The sequence below is a fragment of the Equus przewalskii genome, chromosome 9 (assembly GCF_037783145.1).
Source record: "Equus przewalskii isolate Varuska chromosome 9, EquPr2, whole genome shotgun sequence".
NCBI lineage: Eukaryota > Metazoa > Chordata > Mammalia > Perissodactyla > Equidae > Equus > Equus przewalskii.
In genome coordinates this window covers 80,287,765-80,304,891 of record NC_091839.1, presented here as the reverse complement: position 1 = coordinate 80,304,891, position 17,127 = coordinate 80,287,765, and the positions used below count along the sequence as shown (strand labels likewise).

General features: G+C 48.6%; 1 long non-coding RNA gene and 1 pseudogene across 1 annotated transcript; both read right to left on the bottom strand.

Annotated features, from left to right (window-relative positions):
* Positions 1-7,324: 7,324 nt before the first annotated feature.
* Positions 7,325-15,413, bottom strand: LOC139073336 (uncharacterized). Its single transcript, XR_011522160.1, has 3 exons — positions 15,284-15,413; positions 9,157-9,258; positions 7,325-8,090 (listed from the first exon to the last, which is right to left on the bottom strand). It is a non-coding gene; the product is annotated as an uncharacterized lncRNA (long non-coding RNA).
* Positions 14,077-15,154, bottom strand: LOC103556381 (spindlin-1 pseudogene; annotated as a pseudogene).
* Positions 15,414-17,127: the final 1,714 nt, after the last annotated feature.

Genomic DNA, 17,127 nt, shown 5'->3' with positions numbered 1-17,127 from the left:
GGTACAGGGAGAAATATGAAAGAGATAGAAAGAGGAGCGGAGAGGGAAGAAAAGCGAGGACAAGGAAAAGGGAAGGAGAGAAACTGGATCTTCCGAGGGAGAGCGAAGAGAGAGAGGAAAGATGTGGGCTGGGGATGTGGGACACTGCCCTCCCCTCCTCTGTGAGGACTGTGCTTCCTGCCCTCCAGCTGGCAGCTTCCAGGAGCCACCGAGCCTCCGACTGTGACCACATCTGGAGGTGGCAGCCGGCAGGTGCACCCTCAGGCCTGTTCTGTCCCACCCCCTCCCTTTGTGTGTTGGACACACCAAGTCCAGCTCAGCCCCTGCGGCTGCCCTGATTTGGCCTGAGGGAAGCCCATTTTCAGTGAGCACATCGCTCAGGAGAGCGATCGGTTGCTATTTTTACACATTTTCCAGATATTGACTTCAGAGCAGGGCATCTGTCGCCACATTTGTTTGCCTTCTTGAGCTGGTTGGGGGAGACGTGGGGAAAATTCCAACCAATCCCATTGCTGTGTAGCTGGAACATCGGTGTACATCCAGCCTGCAGATGTTCGTAACGAAAGGATTCTGACAGTGTTCTTGAATGTTCTGGAAGATTTGAGGACGCCATCTCTCTGACTGTCGTCCTGCATTCAAATGATCTGCCATACAGGTTTTGCTCCAACGCACAAAATTAATGTGGAGCCTCTGAATTGTGAGATTGATGAATTCCAATTAGTTCTCTCTCTAAATAGCGATGTTTGGTGTGTGGTGCTATTTAGAAACTCCTAGCACCCCTTTCTATTTATAAATTGCTTTTATAAGCGTAGGATTTAAAGGCTGAAAGAGACCTTAGAAATGCTGTAATGAAAAGAGCGCCTTCCAGTTCCAGCTCTGAAACCCCATTGTTCGTGACCTTGAATAAACCACTTCACTTCTCTGTGCCTGATTTTCCTCCTCTGTGCAGTGAAACGCCTGAACCGACTGGGAGGTCACTTCGGTTCTCACAGTCCTCCGTCCGTCACCCCACTGTTGTTTCAAGGAACCTGGAGCATCCAGGACAGACTGCACTGCTTGTTAGGGGAGGCCCCGCTGTCCCGTCCCTGCCTCCAGCTCTCGGGAGGCACTTTCTGAGTTCTCTGGGGGGCCGTGCTGCCCGGCTCTCACAGGGGCCAGAGAGCCAGCACAGACCTGCATGAGCTCCCGAGACTCAGCCCAAGATCCGGGGGGAAATGGACCTCGTTCCCAGACTCGCCCAGCTGTTTCCGGGTGTACTTCTGCAGAGAAGTTAATGTCTCTGCCACAGGGCAGCGTGTCTGTCCCCTAGGAGAGAATGAAGCCTTTCCAGTCTGAACAAAGACACCTTTCAAACGAATTTGACATCTCTCAAGACTCACTCACGTCTACCTCTGGGCTATTTTTGATCTCCTAGGCACCTCCTTCTAAACGCTGCCTGGACATATCCAAACAGGGGGACCAGTGGGCCGTGACTGACTGTGTCGGACCCTGAGCTCCTTACTCCCTCCCTGCCCCAGCCCACCGCCTCTCCCCGCGCGTTTTCTGTGTCCATGAGCACCGTCCACGGCACCAGCATCCACCCAGTGGCCCCAGCCAGACGCATCTAGGCCATCCTGGACCCCCCCTCTTCTTGAGCACTTGCATCAATTGGCCTCTGTATTCTTTTCTAGGGTTGCCTTAACAAAGTACCATGGGATGGATGGGGCAGTGGGGTGAGGGCCGAAGGGCCAGTTTAGTCAGCTCTTCATCGTGGCTTTGGTGAGACTCCTTGCCTCAGCTTTGGAGCTTTAACCAAGATTTCAAGACTAAAGGAGAAGACTCATGCAGCGGTTTTTTTTTTTTTTTTTTTTTAGGAAGATTAGCCCTGAGCTAACATCTGCTGCCAATCCTCCTCTTTTTGCTGAGGAAGACTGGCCCTGAGCCAAAATCCATGCCCATCTTCTTCTACTTTATATGTGGGATGCCTACCACAGCATGGCTTTTGCCAAGCAATGCCATGTTCGCACCCAGGATCCGAACCAGTGAGCCCCGGGCCACTGAGAAGGGGAATGTGTGAACTTGACCGCTGCGCCACGGGCTGGCCCCCTCATGCAGTGTTTGGCTACATATGTGTTACAAACGTGTTTGCGTGTGGAGAAATGTCTGCAACAGCACACTCGCGCTCCTACCCTGGGGAATGGAGCAGCTGTGACTTCTTTTCCATGTTATTGTGCACGAATAAGGCCACTTTTCCTCTTTGCTTTATGCAGTTTTGTATCGCTTAATTTTTTAAAATAACATTTGCTACTTTTGTATATACAGAAAATTAAACATTACTAATTCACCTTTGGAAAGCTCCCTTTTACTAGGTTGTAGAAAGCAAAGATATCAAAACATTGAAAGATTTTTCTTTCAAAAGGAAAGGGGTAATTTTTACATTATTTTCTGAATGCATGTCCTATGCACACTTTTGGAACAGAGCCTATTGCCTTGCTTTCTTTTTTAGGAATCCCTTAATACCTGTACATGCGTTCCCAAATAGGAGGCGCTAAAGGCAGAAAGAGAGAAAGGAAGGGACGGGAGGAAAGAAGCGGGGGCTGACTAATCAGTGACAATGGGACCTGAGGACTGTGCAGAGGTGAGCTGGGCTGGCCCATCCTCAAGACTCCTCTATAACTTTACACAAAAGAGGTCATTGTTATTTAAATTTACCCTGCAAAGATTCCATTGCAAACCCGATTCTCAGTTCAATAGGGAGGTACTTATCTGATTTCTGCCTCCAAGACCTCTGAGCTTGTCTTTCCCCTCAGAGATGGAACTGCTTGAAGTTTTTCAGTCAAATTATGTGTCCGAGGGCTATCTGTATCTAAGAAATCTAACCGTGCTTCAACAGCTTGAAAGTGGCAGAGACCGATCCAGAACTGCATGGCTTCTGACCTGAAAGACGACTGCCACGTCTATTTTGCTGCTGGCACTTGGGTTCCAGGCTTGACTCAGAGCCCAGGCGCCAGGAAAGCCAAAGATGAACTACAGCTTTCTTCTCACAGAGTTTAACTGAAGTGTGAGTTAAAAAACCAAGACCGAATGAGGGCAGAACAACATAACAACACGCATGGCTAATAAATGCAGAAGAATTATCCAACCTCACGAGTCCTCAAAGAATTATAAATTTAAACAATGACATAATTTTCCACCTATCAGATTGACAGAGATTTAAAACAAGGATGCTGGCATTGCAAATGTCAATCTACGTGTAATGGAGGGTCTATTAATGATGTATTTGCAGGCTGCTGTGCCCCTCAGATACACTTGTGCTCTCTGCATACAAAATAGCCCTGCCTGTGCGAGATGCTCACATCTACTGGGAACTTCGTGCAGACAGGGACCGCTCCTTCCAGAGAATGTTGAAAAACTTCCAGAGACCTAAATTGGCTTAAAATACATTATCAAGGCTTATTTTGCATACCATGTAATTCACCACTTTCAATTATTTTTTTAGTAAATTTATCAAGTTGTGCAGCCACCACCATAAATCTGCTTTAGAACATTTAGAACATTTTTCTCACTCCAATATGCACACTTACTGCTAATCTCCATTGTCCTCCCACCCCTAGCAACCAGGAATCTACTTTTTGTCTTTATAGCTTTGCTTTTTCTGGATATTTTATATAAATAGAATCACATGATATATGGTCTCTTATGTCTGGCTTTTTTCACTGAGTGTGTTTTGTCCATGTCTCAGTACGTATCTATAGTTTGTTTTTTTTTACAGCTGAATCATATTCTATTGTATGGGTGTACACATAAGTTTACTCTTAAGTACACATATGGTTTCAATAAATGATACACACAGAAGAAAATCAACCTGCTGAAATTTTAGTAGCACCAAAAAATGTATTTCCAAGATAATATTTCTAATGGAAACAGAACGTTTTATCATGCTGTAATCCATCAATAACTTGCACTTTCATTTTAGAAATAAATATGTATTGAGCTCATGTCAACACTGTGCTAGGTTTTGGTGCTGTGGGCATGGATGACATGATCATTGCCCTAAACAAACTTATGTTTTTATGGGGAGACAGACATGGAACATAAGGGGAAGAAATGAAAAGGCTTGGGTGTTGGTGGACTAGCAAAGTAGCCAGATTTAAAATTCTAAATTGGAATGCTTATACATTTTAAGGTTCTTTTAAATTCCTATTCCAGGTTTATGGTGGATAGTAAATGACCCCATTGGGCAGAAAAGCAAGACATTTTTCAGGTCGACTATTAAATTCTATACTAGAATTACGATGTTGATGATGTCAGATGAAGTTGTACAAACATTTGCTTATCCAAATATATGTGGTGGAGGGCATGATGGATAGGCACTTCCATACCCTCCCTCCTGCTAACAGAACCCAAGGCTGTTGGGTAGTAGCAGAAGTCCTCTGATTTCAGGGAGGATAAGTAGGGCCCATCTTAATCCCTGGGAATGAATAGGGATTGTTCTAAACCAGTTAGTCCTCTAGGCAGTAATTGGTCCACAGATGAGTGTGTGACCCAGTTTTGGCCAATAAGACACAAAAGGCAGTCTGCTGGGGGGTGCTTCTGGGAAAATTCTTGGTTTCTTGATAAAAATGGGACAGACCCAACCAGCATGGAAGTTGTCCCTTTTCCCCCTTGTTCTTGCCTAGAATGTGGAAGTGATATCTGCAGGTGCAACAGGCACTTGAGACCAAGAGACAAAAAGCATGAGGATGAAAGTCAGCAATCTAAGGAGGAGATGAAGCCAAACCTCAACCTCAAGTTCATGTGCCTGATGTGCAGTAAGCCAATCGTTGAGACATCAGTGCTTGCAGATGGAGAAAGGTTTATTTAAATTGGCCGAAATGAGACAGCAGGAGGATAAGTTCTCTCAAATCTGCCTAAAACAAAGAAGAAAGCGGGGGTTTTACAGAGCTAAGGGGCCTGGCGGGAGGAGTTTCAAGAAACAAAGGGGAATCCTGTTTCTTTCACCCCAGATAAGCCCTGGGGCAATCAGACTTCCGGGCGTCAGTGGCAGCAGGGGGCTCGTTATCTGGGACTGTGACTTCCTTGAAGGTGTTCTTTTTCTTCTGTAAAATGAGTTCATAAATCCCAGTGACCCTTGAGTCACTCCTCAGGTTAGACAAGAACACAGCAAGTTAACAAGATTAACTTCTTTTCACCTGTGTCTGTGTTGGGAACAGGTCAGAAGGGTAATCAGGCTCTTATTGAATATTTACAGTAACCCTCAGCTACCTGGTTTTAGAGGAATCTGAAAAGATACAAGGAAACTTGGTCCCCAGTGGGCTCCCTCCGCAGCAGCAGGAGCCCAGGCTGCCCACCTCCAGATTTCTCATTATGTGAGAAGAAGACAACTTATTTACGTTTCTGTGCATGGGCTTTCCTGTGTGTTACTTGCTGCCAAAGCACCCCTAGCTGATGTAGTTAAGCTGGTCGGATTCTCTGATGTTTGGAAATTGAGATGAAGGGTAAATATGTTTGCAGACAGAATTTAGATTTCAAAAGTACATTCGTTTGTTTATTCATCCACTAAATACTTATTAAATATTTACTAGATCTAGCGGTAGGTCTGGGCTGAAATGCTGTCAAAAAAATCAAGCTCCACAGGGAGTAACATAAAAAATATGCCACGTTTAGGTTCAGCACAGTCAAGTGCACAAGAAGGATGGAAGTGACCTGCTCACTCAAGCATCTAATGCAGCGTCCCCGCCGAGGGTCCACACAGAGCAAGCCTCGTTCAGCCCCAGGCTCTGCGCCGTGAACCGAAGCAGGGAGATGCTATCTCCTGTTCAATGTTCTGATTTTCAGGCCACTCCTGGAGCAATGTGCTCATGGAGCTGGCTCCTGGTTTTAGAAGGACATTGGCAAATCAGACAATCTGGAATGATTGCCGAGATGGAGCTGTAGGGAAAAGAACGAGTGATGGCAGTTGCGGGAGTGAGAGGGGAGGGCTGCCTCTGAGGGGGCCCAGATGTCTGGAGAGTCCAGCTGGCACAGTGGTGAGCTCACGTCACTGGACACAACACTGAAATTGGAAGGCTAGTTATGAGGACGTGGCACAAATTGTTACTGCACTGAGACGGAGACGATTTCTAAGATGGCCTTCTGCCCAAACTTCTAACGAAACGGTACGACACAATGAACCAGTCAATCCATTCATTATTCGTGCGTTATCCACCATGGGTAACCAGGTCTAACCAGTTCTTTCCCCAATTGTTCTTCTGGACCTCTCCGGGGCCTCAGCACTGTCGTTGCTTCTCTCAGGCTCTGGCTCAGGAGCCCTCTTCCCTCTAGAGTAGCTCGTTAGGTTTTTTTGGGGGGGCAGGGGGGGAGTAGGATGCTCCTTTTTTTTTTTCCTTCCTGTATTGTAGGCATCCTCTTGGTTTCATATTCAGAATTATTTTAAGTTTTATATATTCCTCTATACAGAAAAGTATCACAGAGCCAGATTCCTCTTCTGCTTTTACGCACACATTTGTGACCTTGAAATGCTTCTTTCTTTCACCTCTGTGTCTTTTACACACTCAGGGCATCTTTTCCCATTTTAGAATCATTTCATCCTGTGTCTGATTGCAGGTGAGTCTCCTGAAAACACAGTTCTGATCATTTTATTTTCCTTCCCAGAAATCTCCAGTGCTTTTTGATTCCTTACAGGAACGAGGTCAAACTCCACATCCTTGCGTTTACAGAATCGTCTAATCCTGTCCCAGCTTCCCTTTCCAGCCTTATCTCACTCTCTTCTCCCAAAAAGTCTTACTCAGGTTAAGTTGATCTTCCTGGTGTTTCTCAACACATTGCATTTCTTTTTCTTTTTAATCAGAAACTTTTAACATGTTTTCTGCCTCTGTTTTTTTGCGCTTGCTCTGTTGTTTCCATCATCCCTGAATGTCATCCAAATCCTAGTAATTTTGCCAGATGCAGCTCAAGAAACTCTTCTCCTATGAAACCCTCTCTGGCCCCTGCCCGAAGCACTGACTCCCAAAGCAGGTAGGGCCCATTCCACTCTGGGACAATTTGACTTGTTGACTGGCATGATTATTTACTTTTTATAACTGCTATTTATGGTCGTGTATTTTCACGCCGATTCTCTACAATGAGAGACCGGGAATGCGTCTTACACTATATGTATCCCTCAGTATACAAAAGTCCCCGTGTGTAACAGAACTCAACTTACACGGGTTTCTCCATGTGCCTGAATTCCAGAGCTGGCGGGAGACTTGGAGATCTGATTAAAGGTCGGTTGATTGATTAATGGAGTCTGAACTAAAGGACACTTTACACTTTCGAGCCTAGTTATGTACTCAAAATAACAGACTTTGAGTAAGTGGCTTTTATTAGTACATATCATCGAGGCTGATTTACAAAGAAAGACATATAGCATGGATGAACGGTTTGATGCAAAATTAAATCTAAAACGTGTCTAAAATTAACCTGTGGAGAAATCTTTCCACAGTCTGATGGTTTTGTCAAAGTGGAAAGGCTGGGCTCCTTATGAAGACTGATGCTTCTGATCTGTCAGCGGTGGAGCCCCAGACTGGCCATCCCTCCCGATTATTCGCCGCACGCAGCACCACCGTATCCCAGCAGGTGGCGCTGCTTCTCCGCAGAAATGCTCCGCGGTCCCCTCGCAGCCTCCTTATCTCGTTCCCGCTGCTCCTGCCCGGGCCGGACCCAGAAAGGGCGATTTGAATATTTTACGTTAGTAGAAATAGGAATGGCTTACATTTATTCTACGTTCCTTGTTAGACAAGGGTTTGAAAGAGCCAGTTTTTTGTTTTTCTTTTTTTAATGGCTATCATTTTAACATCTCTGACCTTGGAAGCCCAGGGTCCTCCTTGTCATCCCTGAGCCCCTCACACATTGAGAGGACCTTTCAGATCCTGTAATCAGCGGAGACTGAGAAGACCTGGGACGGCATCTAGGCCCGCCCTTCCTTTCTTCAGGAAAGATCCCTGGTCGAGGTCATCCGTCAGGTCAGAGCAGAGCCAGGAGTCAAACTCAGACGTCCCATCAGTGGCCTTCACCTCCTCCTGTCTTGGCCTTCGATGTGGCGCTTGGCATCAGATAAGCCATGTCACTAACTGTAATGTGACAAAAGCCAACAGCAATGTCAATCTGAGAAGCTGCTGGGGGGGGGGGGTCCCCAAACAGGAGTGTGTGTGTGTATGTGTGTGTAAAACAGGGATTTCTGTGTAATTATCCTAGTCTCATTTGTCTTTGTAGCATCTGACCTGTGGTAAGCCCTCAACATGTATTTGTTGAATGAATGAAAGATGGAAATGAAGAAAGTAAAGAAGAAAAGGAGGAACAGAAGGAAGGAGGAACAGAAGGGAAGGATGGGAGGAAAGGAAAAAGAGAAGGAAAAGAAAACAGGGAGGAGGAGAGGGAGGAGTGGAAGGAGGAGAGGGAAGAGGAGGAGAGGGAGGGAGGAAGAGTGGGAGGAAGGCAGGGAAGAGGAGGGGAGGGAGAGGTGGAGAGAGAGGGGTGGAAGGAGCCCAGTGAGCTTGTAGCAACTCTAACCACCAGTGACATCTGGCAGATCCCGAGATGATTCGACTGCTTTCCATCTCTCTTAGAAATAAGGTATAGAACAGTTTCTGACAAACTAGCTTATTTTATTAGCTCGTATTTCATCCTGTTTTGGCTCCGACAATAAGTGGAAAGGCTACCCGGCGGCTGGTATGGGGCAGCGAGGGTGGGTCTGGACCATGTGGCGCGGGCGTCCCGCGGCGACAGCTTGAGAGCTGCTGGTTCACGACGGAGAGGGAGCAGGGAGGGTTTGGGAACAAGTCCATATTCAGAGTCAAAAACTCCAGGAAACCCAAACCCATGGTTTTACTAGATTCACGTCTAGAATGAGAATTATCGCCCTAAGTGGAAGCGGAGCACGGAGGGAGGCCGGGACGGGGAGGCGGCCTCCTTCTGACTCCAGCGTGAACCGCGGCTCCTCTTTCTTAGGATGCATCTAACCCAGAGGCCAGTCTCGAAGGCCCTGTGTTTCACTCCCGTGATTTCCTGCAGACCCAGTCCCTCCACGCGCAGTGGGACCTCACTTGACGTGAAAACCATCGAAACTCATCTGCCCTGTGTCCCGCTCAGAACCTTGATGGTTGACTAAACGAACTCATCGGATGTGATCATTCTTACCTCCGAGGACGTGTCAGAGGTTTAACACAGGCCTCCTGGGAAGAAGATGCTTTAGCTCGGGCATGAGTCTCTGCTGCCGGTGGAGACTTCTGGCTTCATGTCCTGTCGAGGGAGGTGGGTTTGAATCACTTCCGTCCTCCCTTTGGTCGCCTGCCACACATCCCACCCGGGCAGCCTGATGTTCTTGCAAACGTGTGAAGAGGTTGTACAAGAAAGGCACTCATTTGGCAAACGAGACGGAGGCCCTGCTGGGCGCCAGGCACCCGGCTGCCAGGGCCTGAGGCACCAAGACCATGGGAAGGTGGGGCTGGCCCTTAGGGATGAAACAGGCAAGGGTCTGGTGATGACACACCGAGCGAGCCCTGAGTGCTGGGAGCAGTGCAGCAGGCAGGGAGAGAAGGGGGTGGGCGTCAGGGTGGATGGACAGGGGACAGCAGCAAATGATGCCACCCAGGGCTGACGGCGGGGGGAGGAAGTCCTCCAGAGCGACTGCTGGTTTTCCTTAGGAAGGCAGGTGGGCAGGATGAAGAGCAGGAGGGAGAGCGGTCGTGGAGGGCACCTTAGCTACACTAAAGCGTGTGTGTGTCAGGACATGCGAGTGTGCTGGTGGACGGATGAAGGACTTTGAGCCTAAAGAAAGGCAGGCCCCGGGAGACCGCACTGTCACCAAGCAGGAATATAGTGCACATTGCAATCTTTTCGTTTGTCTGCACATAAAGGGTTAATTTTAAATACTTTAAGGATAGGATGCCTTGGCCTGGGTTCATGTCCCGCTCAGGGAATCACCCTACCCATCTGTGGGTTGTCATCCTGTGGTGGCTCTGTGCTGCTGTGATGCTGAAAGCTAGGCCACCTGGATTTCAAATACCAGCAGGGTCACCTGTGGTGGACAGGTTTCAGAGGAACTTCCAGACTAAAAGAGACCAGGAAGAAGGACCTGGCCACTCACTTCTGGAAAAATCAGCCCTGAAAACCCCGTGAACAGCAGCAGAGCACTGTCTGATAGAGCGCTGGAAGGTGAGAGGACAGCAGAGACAGACCGGGCAGGGTTCCCTCTGCGCACAGGGTCACGGACTGGGATCCACTCCACAGCACTAACGACAACAAGGACGGGACAGAGTTACAGCGTAATCATAAAAATTACTGAATTACCAGATTCATATCGTTTGTACTTCTAAAAGCAGAGAAGAGGGAACTGACCACACATTGTTTAAAATAAAATTAAAATAAAAAACAAACTCAAGCTTGAAAGATGAGGTCACTTACCTAATTATTTCTTTTTTCTTTTGAGGAAGATTAGCCCTGAGCTAACATCTGCCAATCCTCCTCTTTTTGCTGAGGAAGACTGGCCCTGAGCTAACATCTGTGCCCATTTTGCTCTACTTTATATGTGGGATGCCTGCCACAGCATGGCTTGACAAGCGGTGCCATGTCCACACCCGGGATCCGAACCAGCGAACCCCAGGCCACCGAAGGGGAAAGTGCAAACTTAACCGCTGCGCCACCGGGCTTGCCCCTCACTTACCTAATTTTAAGATGCAAACATCAAGCCCTCTGAACCATGCACATTGGTTCAAACGGCACTAATGATGGAAAATACAAAAAGCGCAGCATTTCCAAAGAACCACGGACATTTCAATCCTAATTATTTTCTGTTATAATAATTGTTCCTGTTTCGTCTTTGGAGAAGTTTGATTTTTTTTAAGACAATGAGCTGAAAAATGTTTTCAGGCTTTATAATTTGTGACGATCAAAACAGTCTTCTAATGGGTGCGCAGCGTTCAGAGATTCAAGCCCAATGCACTTCGGGGTTTGGTGTGTGAAACAATAAGAGAAATGGGATCTGGTTTAGAAGTAACTGCGATTGTCTTGAGAACTGACGGTCCCCTCAAGCACTGCCTGACAGATACAGCTGGAAAGTCACCTTCTGCGGGCACGACACTGCTTCACCAGCACATGTGTATCCTACAACCACTAACACCGCACAGTCAGCAAATACACAGAAAGCTGAAAACAAACACAGTCATCCCCCCTTATCTGCGGGGGGCATGTTCCAAGACCCCCAGCGGATGCCTGAAACTGTGGATGGCACTGAACCCTACACACACTATGTGTCTTCCTATATATACTATGTACTACAGACTATGTGTAATAAAGCTGGCTTTGGGGCCATTATTAACTCCAATACGGGGTACCTGGACACAAGCACTGCCGCACCGGACAGCTGCTCTGACAACTGAGACGGTCACTAAGTGACTCATGGGCGGGCAGCGTGTACAGCACGGGTCCACTGGACAAAGGGATGATTAAAGTCCTGGGCAAGACAGGAAGGGATGGCGCAAGACTGCACCATGCTACTCAGAATGGTGCGTAATTTAACACTTATGAATTGCATATTTCTGGAATATTCCATTTCATATTTTCAGATCGAAGTTGAGTAGGGATAACTGAAATCGTGGAAAGGAAAACTGCGGACAAGGGGGGACTACTGTAAAAACAGACAGAAAACAGGAAACCTAAATATCTCTAACCGACAATTTTAGTTAGCTACACTGAACACTCAGAATGCAGATGCCGTAGGACGGTCTGCTTTGAAGGTTTTCCTCCAAGCGTCTAAGTGGCCAAGACCTGGGGACTGGCTGCACGGAGCAGCTCGCCCCTGGCTGCCCGCGGTGAGACACCCGACACACTGCAGAGAGCGGGGTGCTGTCCTGACACAGCAAGCGGGGTGACCTCTCACAGGAGGACAAGGCACAGCCTTCCTGAAAGCAAAAACGGGCATTGCGGGACCCTGGTGAAGTGAGGCCTGGAGAGTACACAAAAATTAACTCACAATGGATTAAAGACTTGAATATGAGACCTGAAACCATACAACTCCTGGAAGAAAACATGGGCAGTGTGCCCTCTGACATCAGTCTTAGCATCTTTTTGAATATGTCTCCTCAAGCAAGGGAAACAAAAGAAAAAATAAACAAACGGGACTACATCAAACTTTAAAAAGCTTCTGCGCAGCAAAGGAAATCAGCAACAAAATGAAAAGACAACCTCACAACTGGGAGAAGGTACTTGCACATCTCACATTCGACAAGGGGTTAATATCCAAAATATATAAAGAATTCATACAGCTCAACAATAAAAAAACCCAAACAACCCAATTAAGAGATGGGCAGAGGATCTGAATAGACATTTTTCCAAAGAAGATACACAGATGACCAACAGGCACATGAAAAGGTGTTTGATATCACTAATTATTAGGGAAATGCAAATCAAAACTACAATGAGATATCACCTCATGCCTGTCAGAATGGCTATTATTAAAAAGACAGGAAATAACAAGTGTTGGAGAGGATGTGGAGAAAAGGGAACACCTGTGCACCGTGGACGGGACTGTAAGTTGGTGGGGCCACTATGGAAAACAGCACAGAGATTCCTCAAAAAATTAAAAATAGAAATACCATATGATCCAGCTATACCACTTCTGGGTATTTATCCAAAGAACATGAAAACACTAATTTGAAAAGATATAGCACCCCTGTGTTCACGTCAGCATTATTCACAGCAGCCAAGATGTGGAAGCAACTCAAGCGCCATCAAAGGATGAATGGATAAAGAAGATGAGGTATGTATACACAATGGAATACTACTCAGCCATAAAAAAGGTGAAATCTTGCCATCTGCGACAACATGGACGGACCTTGAGGGTATTATGCTAAGCAAAATAAGTCAGAAGGAGAAAGACAAATACTGTATGATTTCACTCATATGTGGAAGATAAAAACGACAACAGCGGCCAGCCCCGTGGCCGAGTGGTTAAGTTCACGCACTCTGCTTCCCTCAGCCCGGGGTTTCACTAGTTCGGATCCTGGGCTCGGACATGGCACCACTCGTCAGGCCACGATGAGGTGGCGTCCCACGTAGACACAACTAGAAGGACCTACAACTAAAAATTCACAACTATGTGCTGGGGGGATTTGGGGAGAAAAAAGCAGGGAAAACAACAACAAACACAAAGACACAGAGATGGGAAGGGAGAAGGGGGAGGGGAAAGCAGTAAAAAGGCACGTGTGTGCCTTGAAGGATGGCAATTAGTCTCTAGGTGGTGAATACAACGTAATCTACACAGAAGTCAAAATATAATGATGAGCACCTGGTTTATATAATGTTATAAACCAATGTGACCTCGAAAAAGGAAAAAAAAATTTACAAAGCTTAGAATTAAAGGCAGTCTTCTACCCAGGTTTCTAACTGTTTTGGAAAGTCCTAATATGGGTCATTAACTGTTCACAGGTGCCTCACGTTTGGACTCCGGGTTTAAGGCCTCCAGACTGAAGCGGCGCTCTCAACTCCTGACTTTCAAAGCCAGCTGCATGTCCCCGTGTGCTTCCTGTGTCCAAACTTAATTTTAAATAAACTGTAGTAACATAGTAAATAGGACTGACCTGGGTCAGGCACTCCCGTGACACGGCAGAAAATTATGTATTTAACCCCCATCCCAACCCCCAAAGGAAGGACTGCCAGTGAAGTGTGCGCGAGTGTACACAGATCTGTGTGTGGAGATATATATGTACACACACGGATAAAGACAGGTAGTTACACATACATCTCTCTCTCTAAATAGGCCATCACCAGAATACCAAACGATGCTTGCACTGTGGAAGCAGAATAAGTGTTAACAGAGAAGGCGACAATGGATAAGACCCATTACAGTTTTCAAAGACTTTGATTCTAGCTTAACTTTGACCAAACTTGCCTGTAACTCCCCCCCAGACAGACTTCCTTTAAGGGGAAGGAGTTCCTTAACACAAAACGCTTTGTGTTGACATAAATCTGTACTACTCAGAACAAAATCAGCTCTGCGGGCAGAGATGGCGGGCTCACAGGGACCTATAAGCTTTCATTAAACTGGGAAGCAATCAAGTCTTATGTCTACAAATTATACCTTTAATAATTAGTTCCACAAACTTGGCACAGTTGGTGATGACATCTAGGATGTTTTCACCAAATTGTAGACATAGATATGGAAATCATCATCAAACTTGATGAAACACACCGACGGTCTGGCCTCCACCTGGTGGATGACCATGCCAGTCCTCATGGAGCCATCTTCTTTGGCGTATTCCACCTGTTTGCCGACCAGGCTGTCCGTAACTGCTCCTGGTTCCCGTCCTGCTGGAGGCGAGTCCTTGGGCTCCGGCATGATGCGAAGGTCGCCTTCTCTGTAGTCATCTAAGAGCTGGTACATGTACAGGACCGGATCCTTCTCGTAGGTGATGTAAAACCACGTGCTCATGGTGGGGGCGCGCGCCAGGACCGTTCCCCTCCACTGGTCCCGGGCGCCGTCCTCGCCCTCGAAGATGTGCTTCACGGCCTTGCCCACCATCCTGTCGGCCAGGTGGGCCTCGCCCACGGGAGATGGCGCAACCCTGTCGGCCAGGACTTCCAGCGCCGACACGCGTTCGTCCCTATTGAGCTCCAGTCCGTAGACACAGTCGAACCCGTCGTACTTTATGAGATACAGGGCGGGGTTCACAGGCACCTGGTCCAGGACGGTGCCCCTCCACTGGGTGACCGGGCCGTCCCCCTCCCTCCAGCCGTGCCGGATCCTGCAGCCCACCAGGCTCCGGGGCCGCCGGGCGGGCGTGCGGGGCCCGGCGCCGCGCCGCCGCCGTCTGCGGGCCGCCCTAGTGGCCGGCGCGCCCGCGGGGACACGGCGGCGGGCAATCCCGGCCCGCGGGGCCCGCGTCCTCCGCCCGGGGGTTGCATCTGCCCGCATGGGGGTGAGCGAGCAGCGGGGCTGCCGGGCAGGGGCGCACACTCGGGAGGCCCCGGGGGGAAACTTTCCACGGGTCTCAGCGCTCTCGCTAACCCACCGTCCGAGCGCCTCTTTTACAAGTTCAGCAAGAACTCGCGAAACGAGAGTTTTCCGGCGGGCCCGGCGTCGTCCGCCGCCCCGCCGTCCAGCCCCCGCCCGCCGAGCCGGACGGCGCACGCGCACTGCGCCTACCCCAGCGCCGCGCCGCGCTCCCGCCCCCCACCCCCCCCGCCCTGGCTTCACTGCGCAGGCGTACTGCGCCCACCCCGGGCTCCGTGCAGCGCTGGGAGCCTGGCCCCCGCCCCCGCCTCCTACCTGCGTCCGGGTCTCACGGCGCATGCGCACTTCGCCAGCCGACTGCCGGGGTGGTCGCCTTCCTTGTTGCAGTCTCCACATTTCACTTATTGAAAGGCGGTTCTTGGTTGTGTCCTCGCTCTGCAGAAGGTCCAATATGCAGAGTCGTTGCATTGCACGCTGTTACGACTAAGGGAAGCCGTGCAGATGCGGCCCACAGGACAGCTGAGCACGCAGAGCCCAGACCCGACAGGAAGGGGACAAGTGAGGGAGGCCCCCGGAAGTCCTTCTGCAGTGGGCACCGCCCGGCGGTGGGCCTGGGCTCGGGACGAATTCACTCACACTGCTCAGTGGCCAGAAAATGATGCTATTGCTGTGTCATCTACCAACAAAACTTGAGCCCACCCTCAGGATTCCTGACCAGACAGTTCCTCAGGGCCGATGGGGATTTGCGAGGTGGTGGGACTGTGCTCAAACATGTCTGCAGCACCGTCAGAACCTCCTCTGGCTCCACTCGACCTTCTCTGGGCCGTGTATCCAGGAGCCCTAACCTTTTTGATGGCCTGCTAGAATTATGCCTCAGTCTAAAAAAGTAGCAGGAAAACTGAGTAGTGGCTGTGCCCCCACTGGATTTGTGTTTGGCTTTGGGCCGTGGAGAAGAAAGGTGGGAGTGTTTTAGTTGTTCTCGGTATGAACTACATAAACGTGAGTCACAGTGGTAAGACTCTCCAAGGGTCTCTCTAGAAACTCGTTCTGAGATTACTTAACGTTAAAGAAGCCAGAGTAAGATGCCCAGGGTCTTGCTCCTTTTTCAGGATCCATAACTTTGGGGAAAGAAATATATAACTTAGAAGGAATTTATAATAATGATGAGTATTTATAGTTGAATCATTTATGAAAATCCCATGCTTTTGGAACTACTCCACGAAGAGACTTCAGTGATTTCAAAAGTTTGGGAAGTCCTCAATACTTTCTTTTCTTTGTGGAGCATCATTGACCTTGGAAGCGTTGTGAGAACTTCTTCAGTAAAGGACCCCGTGGAAGGTGTAAGGCTGAACAAAAATATGTCGAGTGGTGAGTATCTCAGTCGTATGCTCTGTGAGTGCATCTGATAATCCTTCTCTTCCATCTCCTCTACGAACCTTTAGTAAAATCAGCAGTACACTTAAATCCTTTGAGGTGAAGAGAGTGTCAGTGTTTTGTAGTGAATATGAAGAATGGCTGGGCATATGGCAAAAGGAATGGCTCATGGCTTTGAGGGATGGCTGACATATGGGTTCCATGGACAACACTGAGTGAAAAGGGGGCTAAATAGAGGTCCCCTGGGAGTTCAGAGGAGGGACACACTGTGCAGGTTTGTGTAGAGCACAGAAGCCGAAGCCTTCCTAGATGGGATGGATAAGTTGACCCTGAAGGGTGCCTGGGAGTTATCAAGTGTTCCAGTTACCATGGCTGTGTAGCAAATCATTGCAAAGCCTCAGGTCTTGAAACAACCGTGTCACTGGGTCCACGCCCCAGAAGGCCAGGAGTGGGAAGGTCTTGGCTGGGTACTTCTCACCTGGAGTCTCTCCTGGGTTTGCAGCCGGATGGTGACTGGGCTGTGGTCTCAGGGCTCTGGAGACTAGATGTCCAGATCAGGGTGTCGGCAGGGCCCCGTTCTCTCTCGAAACTCCAGGGAGCCTCCTTCCCGGCCTTTTCCTGGCGGCTGGTGGTTTCTGGCAGTCCTTGGCTTGTGGATGAGCTCATTGGTCTCTGCCTCTGCGATGTGGCCCCTGTGTCTTCACAGGGTCGTTGTCTCCATGTGTGTTACTGTGTCAAACTTCTTATAAGGTCACTGGTCATTAGATTAGGGCCCACTCTAAACT